Source organism: Patagioenas fasciata, chromosome 3, assembly GCF_037038585.1.
Source record: "Patagioenas fasciata isolate bPatFas1 chromosome 3, bPatFas1.hap1, whole genome shotgun sequence".
NCBI lineage: Eukaryota > Metazoa > Chordata > Aves > Columbiformes > Columbidae > Patagioenas > Patagioenas fasciata.
The window spans coordinates 113,010,537-113,027,023 of NC_092522.1; positions in this window are offsets into that span (position 1 = coordinate 113,010,537).

Below are 16,487 nucleotides of genomic sequence, written 5' to 3' on the forward strand. Positions count from 1 at the left end.
AGGGGTTTTTTTTATTTGTTTCTTTTTTTTTTTTTTTTTAGCAAGAAGATTTGTACAGTGTTGAACACTCAAAGACAGCAGTCACCTACATACAGCTGTGCACAAAACACAACATCAACACAAACATTTTTCTTGCATTCACTCTCAACTTTCCAGGAGAGCAGAGAACCAAGAAGTCCTCTTTTATTTACTGTAGAGAATCAGCTTACAATCATCCCTCATTAGGCTTCCAACAAGATGTTTGGTTCCAGTCCAGGAGTTCTTAATTAGTCTATATAGCCATCGATTTCAAGGGGAGTTTTATCTGAGTCAGGATTTTGAATGAGGCCATGGAGTGAGCCCGGAGGAAGCAAACGGAGCCTCACCCTGCGCAGGTGTGTGGGTGAAGCTGCCAGGAGCTCCTCCAGTCTCTGTAATCTTTTTGGTCCCCTGTAGGTAAAAGGCCATATTTTTAGTGTGGTTCTGCAGGAATTTAGAAACATCCAGACAGGGTTAAATGTGCTTCAGAAAAGGAAAAGATCCCAGTAAAAACAAGAAACAAAAAATTGTAGGGAAAAGGAATTCACAGTAAAGTTCAGGAGCAGCAAAGCTTTAGAAATATGAAGTGAGGGTTTGAACTTGACACAGGGTTTCTGTGAAAAAAAAACCAAAAACGCAGCTTGTGGCAGGAGACTGGGAGGTAAATTTAAGCAGGATGTGAAGAGCAGAGCTGGTGAGGAGTTGAGGCTGGATGGAGAACCAGGGGTCAGACCAGCTGCCTGGGAGGGGGCTTGGGGAGGTCTCTGGCCAAACCTCCTGCTCACACACAAAAAAAGAAACTTGGCCTGAGAACTGGTGGGTCTGTGAAAGTGCAGACAATGAAATGAGAAAAAGGAATCACTTTATAGAGAGAATGGGGTGACACGTTGTGCCACTGTGGGAAGATGAGGGCTGAGATGCTGTAAAAGGCACAGTCCCTCCCTGCCGAATTTTAAGCCCCATGTGGGTAATTGGATCACCTAAAGAAACCTGCCTCTGTAACACGAACAAAATCATGTACTTTTCTCAAAAATGATGTATTAGTTTTCTGAAACAGCTGAAGAATTTTGGACAAAATTTTCTGTGCACATGCACAGAATTCCACACAAAGCAGATGCTTGGCTTATAAAAATAATAGCCCAGAAAAAAGGGACATTCCAAACAACTGAAAATCTATTCCTGTACATAGCAATGTCTTAAGCTTAATGAGATACAGATCCCTCTCTAAGATTTTAAAATATTAATTGAGATATTTAGCAGACTCTGTTCATGTAACAGTATGTGGACGATGATGTCCAGTAAATGTAATTGTAGCAATCAATAAGTATAAATTGGCTTTGTAATTACTTTCCTATTAAAGCTAAATTAGCTAAGGTATATTTCAGGCATTTGTTATAATGTAAAGGATTGCCAATAATTCTTATCTTATTGAAAAAAAGATTACTCCTTATTGGAAAGGCCATAAAGCAAACCTGAAAATCTTTATCCATGGAGTTTGTCTCACAGCCTGTGCTGTCATCAATAAAACATCTCATGCATGGCTCACTGCTGCTGCGCAGAACTGAGAGTCCTCAGTAGGAATTGATCGTTTTCTATCCTGACACACCCTAACACACATTTTAATGCTGGTCTTGCTCTTGGATCATGTCTCACTCCTTTAGGACAGGTCAGTTAAGCACCCAGCTGACCTATTTGGCATTCCTAGCATACCTTCAGTCAAGCCCCATGAACTGATATCCATAAAAAGTCACTTTAGCTGACAGAAAGAGTACAATACTCTGGTTTTAAATACCTACTTTTAAAAATCTGCTTCGTAAAACTTATTTTTTTTGCCTCAGCCACCCAGCTCTGTTGTTCTTTCATGCTGCAAGGAGCAGCTTGCATCCTCCCCTCCAGATTTTACCAAACAGCCTGAGAGGGGGGAAAGCAGTGGTTAAACCTCTCACTAACCAAAATTTAACTCTCACAAATCACCTGTGGGGGGAAGAGTCTGACTTTGCATATGTCTCTCTTACTATTCTGTGTGTGCCACAGTTTTTCTCCTATGTGGCCCAAGTAGTTTTCTCAGGATATGATTTGCATTCTGCATAGGTCTATGTGGATCCATACGCCTCAATGAGAGTGATTTTTACAGATTTACTAAACCAGTCAGAGGCCCAGGTAGGATTTGTATTTCTTTTCTTACTTAGATGTGACTCACAACAGTCTTAAGGGCCGAACATTGCCCAGCTGCTACAGGTTTGAACTCCTGGGAAAAGCATACATGTCCAAGGTGGGAGGTCCTTCTCAAGGCACAATCCCTGCTGAAGACTTTTTAAAGGAGCTAAAGAAAACTGAGGGTTCTGACATATGATCAAGTTATTGAATATTAATGAGTTACCATGCATCAGCTGAAACACAGCAGCTCCTACATACTTAATCGCAGCCCATTGCTACTGCCAAGGATAACATAAAAGTGTTACCTTTTTTACTGAGCTCTGGTGTAACTCATTTTATCTACATTTGCTACAAACTGAAAGCACACACAGAGCCAGCTACTGCCACTCAGCTGACATGTGATAACCCATAAATCTACGGTCACAGGGGATACAGGGAAATCAGCAGTCAGGTTCATCAAAGTTGCTCATGCACTTCTGAAATGCCATGTCAAATGTCAGTACAGTAGCAAAAGCACTAGCAAATATCTCCTAACTTAAAAAAGACATCCTCCAACTGTCAGGAGAACAGCCACAGTGATACACTGAGCGCTGCTTTGACATCTCCTATACAAGTGGCTCTGTTCCTAAACTATCCCTTCACCTTAGGAGCTTGTATGTCATGCCAAAAGACTTTATTTCTCACTGAAACTCCTTTGCATGGCCACCATGCTTTTGGCAAGAGGGTAAAGAGATGCTTTGCAAACCAGTGCAGCCCCACCTCAGTAAGATGTCTCGACTTGGTCCTCTCCTATTAAGTATACAGCACAACTTAGGTTTTAAATAATATATATTTTTTAAGTATACGCACACAAACAAGCCTTGTAGGCTACAGAGAAAAGTGGCCTTTCTGGATTTTGGAGGTGGCTTTGTTTTGTTGTGTTTTCCTTTGCCACTGCAGAAAATGGCGCCAGGTACCTATCCACAAGAGATGTTTTGCTTTGAGATAATGCCAGTCAGTTGCGGGGGGGGGCAAAAAACCACTAGTAGGCAACAGGTATTTTTGGTGATCTCAGAGGATAGAAGCCACTGAACATTTCTAAAGTTGTATTACTAATGAAATCAGGTAAATAGAGAATCACAGAATCATAGAATCATTTTGGTTGGAAGGGACCCTCAGAAACATTGAGTCCAACCATAACCTAATTCTGGCACCAAACCATGTCCCTAAAACCTCATCTACGCATCTTTTAAACACCTCCAGGGATGGTGACTCCACCAGTGCCCTGGGCAGCCTGTTCCACTCCTTCACAGCCCTTTCCTGAAGAAATGTTTCCTAACATCCAATCTAAACTTCCCCTGGAGCAACTTGAGGCCATTTTCCCTTCCTATCACTTGTTACGTGGGAGAAGAGACCAACATCCTCCATGCTACAATCTCCTTTCAGGTAGTTGTAGACAGTGATAAGGTCTCCCCTCAGCCTCCTTTTCTCCAGGCTGAACAGCCCCAGTTCCCTCAACCACTCCTCACAAGACTTGTGCTCCAGGCCTCTCATCTGCTTCATTTCCTTTCTCTGAACTCTCTCTAGTATCTCAATATCTTTCTTATGATGAGGGGTCCAAAACTGAACACAGTATCCAAGGTGCAGCCTCACCAGCAGCGACTAAAGGGGCACAATCACTTCTCTAGTCCTGCTGGCCACACTACTCCTGATACAAGTCAGGATGCTGTTGGCCTCTGGCCACCTGGGCACACTGCTGGCTCATGTTCAGCCGGTGTCAATCAACACCCCCAAATGCCATGGTGAACATCAAAAGTTTATGAACACAAATGCTAGGACAGAAGTTTCTATGGGCCACCAGGTGTTGCAATGTAACACAAGCTGGATCGTTATTTTCAAAATTCCCCCTTGAAATGTATATGCTTTAAGTGTCGCACTTCAACATAACTTGGGGTTATTTATATTTGTTCCTATTTTGGTATTGTGCAGTTTATTTAATGTAATTCAGCCTCAGTATTCTAAAGGAATTGAGTATTCTTATGGGCCTGCACTCAAGACAGATAAAATCTCATCTTCAGCTTAATTCAAGCTAGCAGCATGCAAATACAGCAGTGCAGTCCCAAGGTACGATTGGCCTTCTGGGCTGCAAGTGCACATTGCTGGCCCATGTCCAGTTTTTCATCCAGTAGTACCCCCCAAGTCCTTCTCCGCAGGGCTGCTCTCAATCCCTTCTTCCCCCGGCCTGTATTGATACTGGGGGTGTATTTGTCTGTGATACAGCTATGGTAAATGTCTTCATCTGTCAAGACAAGAAAAAAGCCTAAACTGGTTACCAAGATGGCGGTTAGCATTTCTGCAACTGCAATTTTTCCATAACACTGAGTTTTGATTCTCCAAGGTTAAAAGATCATCTTTGTTTTTTTTAACTGAGATTCCCAAAATAAAGTTGCCACACTTTTAGTGTTAAACATCAGGTAAGGAGGGAAACTGCATGCCCTAGGAGAAAAAGATGCTGTGAGGCAGAGTGGGTTTTCCTTTTTTAAAATCAGCATGATAGAAGTCTTTAGTAAAGTAAGAAACGTAAAGAGGAAAATAAGAGATGTAAAGAGGGAAACTACACGGGTTATGTAGTGAGGATATGACATCCCTTTCTCAGCTATACCTGCTCAGAGAGGGACCATTTGCTGTATGTTTAGAGACTTAGAAGTTGCCCCCTCCTAAGCTCGCAGGAAGTTATGTGCAGTTTTTCACAGCCCATAATTTCCATAATCCCACGGTGGGTGGAGGACTGTGGGCGCATGTAAGCAAGTCCCCAGAGCCCTGTCACTGGTGGGAAAAAGATTAGTGCAGTTTGCAAAGACACGGAGCAACACGATAGGGAAGATAACTTAGCAGAGCGTCTACCCCAAAGTGATTTTTTACCAAATTGCCGGCGTGTTGGCCTGACAGCCTCCAGTTCACTGGGATTAACATCAAGGCTTCTGCGCGGGAAAGGTTCCAGAGTGACCGTGGAGAGAGACAATAGACAAAGCTGGGCTCTTTCATCTGGGCGCTGCTGGAGCAGAGCCCTGACAGGTGATGGATGAGCAGAAACCAACACGACTTCCCCATGTCCTGCCCAACACTGCACGGTTTATGGCCTGACACACTGTGCTCATTATCCCACCCGTCGCCCGCAGCTTCCCCCTCCCCAGAGGCTGCTACATCCTCTGCTAGTCCCTGGGCCTCCTCTGCCCATCCCTGGCACCAGCCGCTGCCATCGTAGGGGCACAGCCAGGAGGGGTCCAGGGGGCTGCATGCTGCCCTCTGCCAGGAGCAGAGCGCTGCAGGACCCATGTGGAGGAGATGGACAGACAGACATCCATTGAGTGCCACAGCCTGAGCCGGGACATGGCTAGCGAGGAGTGGGCAGGCAGCAGTGTCCCTGGGTGGGCGACACTGCGGGGCAGGTGTTGCGCGGCTGTGTGGGTATTGCATAGAATCATAGACTCATTTTGGTTGGAAGGGACCCTCAAGATCATTGAGTCCAACCATAACCTGAGTCTGGCACCAAACCATGTCCCTAAAAACCCCATCTATACATCTTCTAAACACCTCCAGGTGTGGTGAGTCCACCACTGCCCTGGGCAGCCTGTTCCAATGCCTGACAACCCTTTCCCTGAAGAAATTTTTCCTTATGTCCAGTCTAAACCTCTTCTGGTGCAACTTGAGGCCATTTCCTCTCATCTTATCCCTTGTTACTTAGGAGAAGAGACCAACACCTTCCATGCTACAACCTCTTTTCAGGTTGTTGTAGAGACCAATAAGGTCTTCCTTCTCCTCCACAGCAAGTCACTATGCGTGTGGGGCATTGCTGTGTGTGTGACACTGCCGCCTGGGTGTCACAGTGCTCTGTTTACGTGTGGTGAGGGCATCCAAGCAGTCAGACCTTCCAGTGGTCTGTGCTCCTGGGTCTTTGCTGCCATCACCTCCATCACACTTTCAGCCACTTAGGGCACTGAACACCCTAGTCAGTCCTCTGTCACTGTAGGTACTCTATGTTTTGTGGTCATAATTGCCATCAGATGTGACCATTGCACAAATGTTACAGAATAGATCCCTAAAGGTCGTGAAGAGTCTGGAGAACAAATCTTGTGAGTTGCAGCTGAGGGAGTTGGGGCTGTTCAGCCTGGAGAAAAGGAGGCTGAGGGGAGACCTTATCGCTGTCTACAACTACCTGAAAGGAGGTTGTAGCATGGAGGGTGTTGGTCTCTTCTCCCAAGTAACAAGTGACAGAACAAGAGGAAATGGCCTCAAGTTGCACAAGAGGAAGTTCATATTGGATATTAGGAAACATTTCTTTGTGGAAAGGGTTGTCAGGCATTGGAACAGGCTGCCCAGGGAAGTGGTGGAGTCACCATCCCTGGCGGTGCTTAAAAGACACATAGATGATGTTCTTAGGGACATGGTTTAGTGTCAGTGTTAGGTTAATGGCTGGATTTGATGGTTTTGAGATTCTATGAGTCTAATGAGATTCTATGATTCTAATGATCTATGATTCTATGATCCATGATTCTACAGGCTCCTGGAGGCAGACATTTAGAGAGGAACAGGAACACAAGACTTGGATTACTTTTGCTCCATCCTTCACTGGACAGTTGAATTTAGCCCTCCACAAATCTCAGCTCAGGGGGATTTTAGCTTGAAAAGATAAAATCTATCTAACCTGCTTCGCAGGTCAAGACTTTTCAGTCTAGTTGCTTTATATGAAGAAATATCCATTAAGCAAGGAAATTGCCTGCAATTTAATCTGTATTTTTTTACTCACTTTCTATTATATTTCAGATAACGAGACAAGAAGGATCAGGAAGGGTTAAGTATAAATGTTATAAAAGATATAATAGTGTAATTAATTGGGCTTGGGAGGGGGTAAGAACTGAATGAAAAATGAGTAGTTTTTAAAAAGAGCTGAATTTATTGTAGTGTTACATGTACAAAATTTAAATTATTTATACCTGTCATTGTTAAGACAGATATAGAAATACCACAGTGATGGCATTTTTATGTGTCAGCAAAAGGGTGTGACACCCCTGTAAACACAGTTATTGAGCACATCTAATTTGGGGGGAGGGGTTGTGCTTCAGGGATAAATCACAGAGAAGACTAAATGTTTCGTCTTCGATGTGCCCATATGGTGAAGTCTACATCTGTAGATGGTGATTCAGAGACACAAAGAGAAGTCTGGGGAAGCAGCAAGAAACCACATGAGCTTGTTCCTGATAGACCTTGATTGATGTACCCAGTATTCCCTATGTTATTAGTCAATGCACAAAAACTAATACTTCAGCAAAACACAGTAAAACTGATTAATACAGAAGCCTTTGAGTCTACAGTGTTATACAGCTGACAGTTTCATAAATTCAGACTTCAGGTGAGCAATGAAGAATGCATGCCATTAAGTTGCATAATAATACTATGATGCTGAATGAGAAAGCATTAATAGAAATGATAGCTAGATGAACTGGAAAAGCAACAAGATAGAAAGTTGAGGTGACCTGATGCTGCTTTTAAAAGTAAAAAGGTAAACCTGATAATCAGCTTTTTGGATTGTTTTTCTTCTTAAAACTGGCAATTTCCTGACCTCAGAAAACACACAGATATGTTCTTACTAATTTCATTAATTACTTTATATAGCTGATGAAGAGATTTCATTTAGATTTTGTCTGCACAAAACCAGATTATTTAAAAAACAGTGCAAGTGGAACCATTTTAGGCAGTGATGCTACTACACTAAATTACAAAAATTTGGATCTGATATAATGTTAGAAACCCTCAAAAATTCAAGCTCTGTTTGGCACTGTGTATCAAACGTTACCCTTCTCATTGAATAATCCAGCAGCAAGCCTTACAGATTTATCAAAGAAACAAGCAAAACAGCCCCAATTCCTTTGTTTCTATAACTTGCAATACATTAATTCAGATGATTGCCTATAAGCTTTGTACCCATTGCTGGCCATTCCCACCATTAATTTAGTTGATAGAAACATACTCTTCTGCTCAGTTTAAGGTATGAACAGGTATTTATGAAATGTTTTCTGTCATACTTTGCAGAAAGCAGGAGTGGTTCTAATCTAATTAATAAATGGCTTAAACTTTTTTGCATTTTATTGTGATTAGCAAACAGAGATAGTTTGGAGACCCAGGTGAAGTTCTCTTTTACCTTACAGGTTCCCTCTCACATCCCCCTTTCACTTGCTCACTTTCTGGTGCTGTGATTTCGGCATTCCTGAGACCAGCTTTTATATGGCTGTAGGGGTGGTGGAACGCAATTGTTTGCAAGCACATAAGTTTTACTTTGAAATCACAGGTGATGTTAACATTTCTAGCAGGCGGAACTGCCACTTGTGTAAAGCTGCTGGATTCAGTCCAGAGAATTTGGCTTGGGTGAGTGAATAAAGCCGCACTGAAATCCTAGGAATTCCTCTCTTGCCTGTGACTCAGAGAGGCATTGCTGGCCAGAGTCAAAATCTTATATCAAAATTAAAAAGCTGCTTGCTTTGTCATCCATGTGTTTCTGATAATTTTAATGAAACTATTCACATAAGGGAATTGTGCAACTTTTATCCCATTTTCTGAGGAATACTACTGTATACTATGTGTCATTAATGTTCGGCTGTCTGCACTGATAAAAGTTAGCTGTGTCACAGTATTTACTTTAAATTGCTCTGATAATATGTTTCCATAAATTACAATATTTGGTCTTTGTATGTACATTCCCTGTTCATGTATTGAAACTTCAACTCATTCCCTACTGTTCTCACTGATGAAAAACATTGCTATGAGCAATTTTCTGTATACATATGTTACTTTTGGATTACTGAGATTGCCTAATGAGAATATAATTCTCTGTATAAATATTTCTAATGGAGAAAATACAGTGTAGAATTTGGAAAACATCTTTATCTTATGTCAAAACCAACTTCCAGCATGTTTTGTCAGAAATATTCCCAAGAAAGCCTTCACAGTTCTGCAATAATTTATCCTGCATAATGCTAATAAGAAACAATCAGTTCACATTGCTGCTAACAGAAAAAAAAAAAATTCTCAATTGTTTCACCCTATCAGGCTCCCACACTTGGAAATTATTACAAGCAACTGCTAGGAACAAGAAAATGAACACAGGAAAAAGTGGAGAGAGAATTTTCTTTACTTCGATTACTCTTGGCACCTTAGGGTGATCATCCAAACCTGGATCCCAACAGAGTCAGTCAGCTGTGTGAAACTGCCTCCAGTGGAACACCTCTCAACACACAGGTTAAAATTTGGTTTATCTTTCTATGAATTCTAATTTTTACAAGATGCCTGGATTACATTTTATTATGCAACACTAGAACAGCTGGGTTTTAAAAAGGAAGATCATTTTTCTCAAATTATTTTAGAAGTCAGATGTCGCACACCAGCGTGCTTTACTAACTGATGTTCACAGGCAGGAGTTCAGCTGGCTGGAGGGAAGGGGGGCTTTGCTGCATTTTGGGTAAGTTTTCTGAATTTTGGGTTAGTTTTCTGGATGGCTTTTTATTTTTTGCTGGTTCCCGTTTGAGATGCTGCAGCTCTGATCAGCTTGATACAAATGCTTTCTTAAGGTGAATATTGATGCAAGCTTCATCTTCCTATGATTGCTGGGAAATCAGGGAAGATGCTGAACCTTTTACCACCATATCCTGCAGATTGTGGTAAAAAGCATTGCAATAAAGAAGTGCATACTAAAACTCTGATTAGCATTAAATAACAATGATTTTGTCCCTTTCCTATTCATAATATCGGTACTAAACAAAAACCAAAGCATGAAGCCGAAAAATGTTCATCGATCATCCTTGAGTTATGTCCAGTTTAAGAAGCCATGTGCCCCAAGACAAATGGATCTGTAGAGCAAAACTCTTGGTGCAGAGGACATTATGTCCCCTGTATATGCATTTTTGAGTTTTTTACCTAAGGCCAGATCCATTCTGGTGTTGTGGACTAAACTCTCATTAGCACCTAAAGCTGTGAAGTGAACTTCTGGAGCACAGCTCCTGTTTTAGCATCAGATGAAAGGAGTCGTTTCATGTGCTCCAAGACAGCTCCACATGGGCAAGGGAATAGCATCAAAAACTCCATTCCCCTCATCTAAATTAAAAAGCAATACAGACAATCGAAATACATAGTTTAATTATTACCATGAGGCCTTCTGTATATGGATGTAAACTCCACCATGTCACTCGCCCTCATCTTAGACCCAGCCATGGGCTGTTGTGTTTGCGAAAACAGCCACAGCCATCCTGCCCCCAGCACACATTCTCATTGGCAAGAGAAGACGTGGTAAATGCAACTCACATTGCCTTGATTTAATCTGCACATTGGATATTAAAGAAGTGGAAAAGGTATGTCTGATGACTTCAGGCTATGTCTATGCTTGAAAATAAAACTTGCCAAAGATCACAGCTTGGCTCACACCCATACACATAAGCTGTCTTTCCTCCAAAACCAAGGTCTCCTCAGGTAAAAGCCTTGCTTTCTTGTAATGACATTGCATATCTTTCTCACCCACTTCCTGTTGATTGGTTGGTTGTTTCTTTTAACATTTTTAATTTGAGAATTGAATAAAAAAATCTGTCACAGCCAGATAAACCCTCTCTTTTTTTTCTGTCTCCAAACGAGTGGCACTATTGTGCTATTACAGCTCTTTGTAATCGGAATAATAAAACTTCCAGAAACAGAAGAGACTTCTTGTACACCCTGGCAAAAACTGGTGGAGCAGTACCTGATGATGAAGTTATATTCTTGTTTGGGAACGTGATGCAGTGTACCCATCCCTTGTTCTACCGTTCATCTGAGGACCACACCACAGAATGTGCGAGCACACCTTAAGTCTGCAGCACCCAACACTCAACCTCAGAGACCAATGCATCTAAAATCCTTCACGCTTTGCATAAAACTAATACAACTCAAGCCCATCCTGCAGATTCTGTATAATTTGAAAATTGCTTTGCTTTCCTGACACTGATGAAGATGCTGCTGATGCCCAGGGGTCCCAGTCTTCATTGCTTCCAGTGCTGGCAGTTCTGTAGGTGCTGTGGTCTCTCTATTATGAAAAAATTGCCTTTTATCCTCAGCTCACATTGAAATGTTTTCTGTCTTCTGCTATTTTTGACATTTCTTTTTTGTTTTTTAACTGAACACCAAAAATAGCAGCCTGTATTTCTACACAGACAATATAGTTAAAAAGGGTTCAGGTGTAAACTGCCAGTAGTTTGCCTCAGTACACAGTGTTTGATAAGGTCATATCCTCTGCTTGGATGAGTTAGAGTTGCTCATTGAATAGAGCTATTCTGATTTGTGCCAGTTTTTGATATGATGTGAAGAAAAATTTCCTGAAACTTAAGACATAGCATCCTCGAAGACTGATGAAGGAATACAATGCTTATATTTGGTACAAATAATGTCTTGATTTAAAATCTCTGCATCTCTAAAACTTCTGTCCATGGACACTCTAAAATTGCACATCCAATACTTGTCCACATCAGGAATATTAATTCCAGATAGGAGTGAAGGTTTAAGAACTAGATCTCTAGTCTAACATCTGGATGTTCAGGGGGGAGTATTTATTTAAAATCCACTTCTCTACTAGAGAATTTACAGACTATCAACATAGCATGAACATGGTTGTATGGACAAGCCTATAAATAAAGATGAAAATGAAAAAAAAAAAAAATCCAGGTTAATCCAAAATAATTCACTTAAATAAATCTCATAAAGGAAAAGCATACTTAGAGTCATCAGTTGTTCATTGCCAGAAGGAAGGTATGTATCGAAAGATTTGCAAAGGTCTGTCCTAATATCCAGTGCTCTCCAATATATTTATAAAAGTCATGGACAATGGGCTAGAGAATACTTTCATTACATTTGTAGATAATACCAACGTGGGAAGGATTGAGAATGTAACAAAAAGCCTCAGGTAGAGCTTGCTACTGAAAACCGGTCCCATTTTCCCCAAGTCATTCTTTCCTGCCTATAGAATTTTTCATGTGGCAGCTGGAGATAAACAACAAAAAACCATGAAAGGATTAGTTTTCAACTGCATATTGTAGACTGTGAAGTGACCTGACACCTGGCCCAGAACAAGGAATAGGGTGGGGACGCATGAAGAGAGCTGAGGGCATGCGGGGCAGATGTTCTCTTCAGCCACAGGCATTGTAAAGCGACCCCACAACTGCATCCTGATAAAACCCTGAAGGCCAAAAGTAGAGTTCAAAATAATCTTGACAAATACGAAATTCACTGAAAAGTGGGTTAAATAGGATAGGAGTGAAGCACTGAAGTAATGCAACTGACCATGGTAGGGGGATTACAGGATTGCAGTTCCCCATTTGAAGTTCGGTTTATTTCCACGCTGACTTCTGAGTGCACCATGCTTACCTTGTGCCTCTGTGCTACCTATGCAAATTCTGGGTTGCCTTTCCAACTACAATTAAAGCATTAGGGCAAAACAGAAAGCTTTTCTACAAGTCAGTGAGCCAATACCCAACTTGCTGTCAATGCTTACTGCAAATAATGTCTCTAGTAATCCTTGCATCCTACAATTGTTTCACCTACAGCCTCCAGTTTCTGCCCTTTCAAACAAGGCAGGAGACAAAACAAACAAAAAATCTGCTCTCACAAGCAAAAATCACATCCTAAATAATATGGCTTGAAGGCTTCATGTCTCTCATTGTATATCCACAGTTAAACCCAATGCTGAGGCCTTTCCTCAGTCTTCAAATAGTCCTTACTCAGGTGGAAACCAGGTGGAACAGTTTAGCTTACCAGAGATTTCAGTTGCCTTCTCTAGATATTGTTCTCCCTTACATTTACGCTTTATAATTATTTGCTTTTATAGACAGGTAGCCCAAAGATGTACCTGCATCCTGCTGTAGGGTGATAGGACGAGAGGAAATGACCTCAAGTTGCACCAGGGGAGGTTCAGATTGGACATTAGGAAACAATTCTTCACAGAAAGGGTTGTCAGGCACTGGAACAGGCTGCCCAGGGAAGTGGCTGAGTCACCATCTCTAGAGGGGTTTAAAAGACATGTAGATGAGGTTCTTAGAGACATGGTTTAGTGTCAGAGGTGAATTAACAGTTGGACTCAATGATCTTGAGGGTCTCCTCCAACCAAAATAATTCTATGATTTGATACTTCAAGAGGGCATAAGGCCTATAGTTTCCTAAATTGCCCTTGTTACCTTCCTACAATGAATGGAGCTATATTCTGTATATCTAACATGGAATTTTTATTCAGTTTTTACAATAATAATTGCTTTTCCTAGCATTTAAGATTAAAGGAAAGCCTTTTTTTTTTTTTTTTTTAAGAATTACCTTCTGATGTCATTTAAACTAATGGAGTTACACTGGAATATAAACAATATGCAAAAGAGACACGGGCTCCTAAGCCATGTATGTTTACATAGGTGTCTGAGTGAGGAAACCCTTTCTCTGAGCCACTCACACATCATCCTCCATGGAGTGTGGCTTGTATAAAGCTGTATTGTTCCGTCTTTCAACTCACTCAGAGGGCTTTTTGTGTTTTCACTGCCTTTTTACCCCGCCCCCCGTCGTATACACAGCCCAATTTTCTCTTTTTATTCTTACTGCTGCTGTGTCCTGCTTCCTTCTTTGGCCTCTTTGAAGGAGGTAGCTGAGCTTGGACTCCCACCTCCCAGCACACAAACAGGATGTCTCCTAAAAGAGCCTGCAGACGGAGGAACACACCATCACATCAGCCCTGGCCAGGGACCAGGGGCGCCTCTAAACACATCCTGAGCCCCTCAGCTTCTGGCAGCAAAGTGAACGGCCGGGTGGGAAGTCCATGGTTCAGCATTCAGCCTACGTCAGCAGTAACTCACACACCCCTGGTTTTATTCTACTGGCATTAAAAACAAAAAACCAAAAATCAACAAACAACCTCCCAAACAGACAAAACCAACCAACCGAAAAAAAAAAAAAACCAAAACCACAAAACATTTAATACTGGAATTAAATTTGCTTCCAAAACCTTGTTCCCAACAGCTTATGCTGAAAAGAGAGAAGGGTCTTTTCTTCCCCGGGTAAGATGAAGGAGTGGTGGAACTGACATAAAGAATGGTTCACAAAATTCAGAATTTGTCTGGCACCCACGGTTATTAAATCCATCATTATAACTATTGTTCTTTTCTTACTTATTTTGACTATCTGCTGATAATAATTATACTGCAAACATAAGAGAGCAAAAGTAACATTTTACTCACATTCAATTACGCTACACTTTACCCTTGTCAGATTATATTAATTATAATTCAGGGCTTTAGCAAACCACTTTTACAGTTAAAGAGCACTCAAATAGGGAAGAAAAACAAATGTAATCTCTGATTCCAGTGTCTTCATGCAAGCCCTGTTAACCTACTGATTAAATCATCTAGCCTTGAATAATTACCCCTGTTTTATGGACCGGTAAACAAAGGCAAAAGGGTGGCTTTTGTAGTGAGAGCCAGCACAGGGAAATCTTATCCGTTATTTTCCACTGAAGCTTTAAGAACATTACTGTTAGAATGTTAGTATTTTGCCTTAAAGTTCACAATCTTCAATCAGGATAAATTCTTACTTCTGGAATCAATGATGGTGTTTCAGCAGGGGATGAGAGATGACATGAAAGCCCCTCATATTTTAGACTACGTGGGGGAGTTTGCATTTCATCAGCTATTACAGTTTTATATAATACCACTTAATAAAATTAAACATTTTCACACTCCCTCCCGATTTTTAAGGGCAGGCACTTGACTCACCTCCCCTTTAGAAGCCATCACATATAACCACAGTCTGTGCTAAGCCACTTCATCAAACACCTTCTGATGAAGCTCATCAGGCCCAACCTACTCCAAAATACAGAACTTGGCTAAGGCTGGGGCACTGAAGCATGAACTTGATATTCAATAATATTATTTGCAGCATATCAACTACTTGCTATGGGATGATGGTGAAAAAACACTTGCTAATGGACTGATCAGCAAATGACACTAGAGAGCTTTTCCTTTACTAAGGTTGCGTCTTTTCATACTGGTATCGTCAGTGCTATGCGCCACTGGAAGCACCATTCCTTTCTTTTCTCAGTCCATATTAATGCTTTCACATCTTTTTATGTTAAGAAATATTCTTTCTCTAAAACTATCTCCGCTAACATCAGTCTAGGGTAGTGCAGCAGTACCTATAGGAGACAATTTCTGATTTTAAGTGTTCCAAAGAGCCGCATTGCTTTGCAATACATCTTGACTTCAGTGCCTAGTTCTAGAGGCTTTTTACGGATCCTAAGCATTTCCAGGTCCTCCTGTCCCTAGCTGTTTGCATTTGCCTCTCACGTTCTGATTTAACTGTTTAAAGGGCAAAGAAAGTTTACAGAAAGGAAAGACCTTGGAGTCTACAATATCAAACAGCGGAGTGACCTTAAAGGAAAACATATTTCATTAAAAGAAAAAAGAGTTTCCTTGCAAATCCAGTTTGTTTTACCCACCCAGATCTGTCTTTTTTGCTGCCTCTGTGGTAACACATGTTTTATATGAATCTATATTAAGATGAATTTTAACCTACAAATAACTAGATACAGCTATGCAGTAGAAGGGAATGCCTACAAGATGATGTAAAGTTTTTTAAGCAGTAAAATTAAAAATAGACCAGAAAACCTGACCAGTAGATTTGGATCTGAGCCAAGGCAACACATTTGGGAAACATTATCAAGTTTTTCAGGGGCAACATATCACAGAAAATCTGCTTCTGTTTATATGCCATTTATTATTCATTTTTGACATTTCCCTTTTTTCTTCAACCTTTTTTACCTCTAAGCCAATGCATGTTAGACTTAACTGAAATGTGAGATAACAGACCGGCCTTTTTATTTTCTTTCCCTGTAAGACAAAAGCAGATTTGACTAGAGGTAAAGAAAAAAAAATAGAAAGAAAAAAAAATCTATGATATATAAATACAGGATAAAAATTTGTCAGAGTAACACTGGTAATAAAGCAGAAATCTGCCTTGCAATGAAAACCAAGAAAAATTAAAACACCTAACAAGATTAAACTAAGGGCCAAATTATGTCCCTAAGCTGTCTTGCATTTCATGATGTATAAATAGCACATGACAGACTTCTGCTTCATGCAACATACCGTATCTGTAATAAAAAGCTCTATTTTATGTCTAAGACACCTAAATTAACAGAGTTATGCCGGCAGAGACGTTTTGCCCATGGTTTTCAGAATGTTTGCAGTTCAAAACAATTTATAGTAATCAAGTCTAACTCAGGGAAAAATACA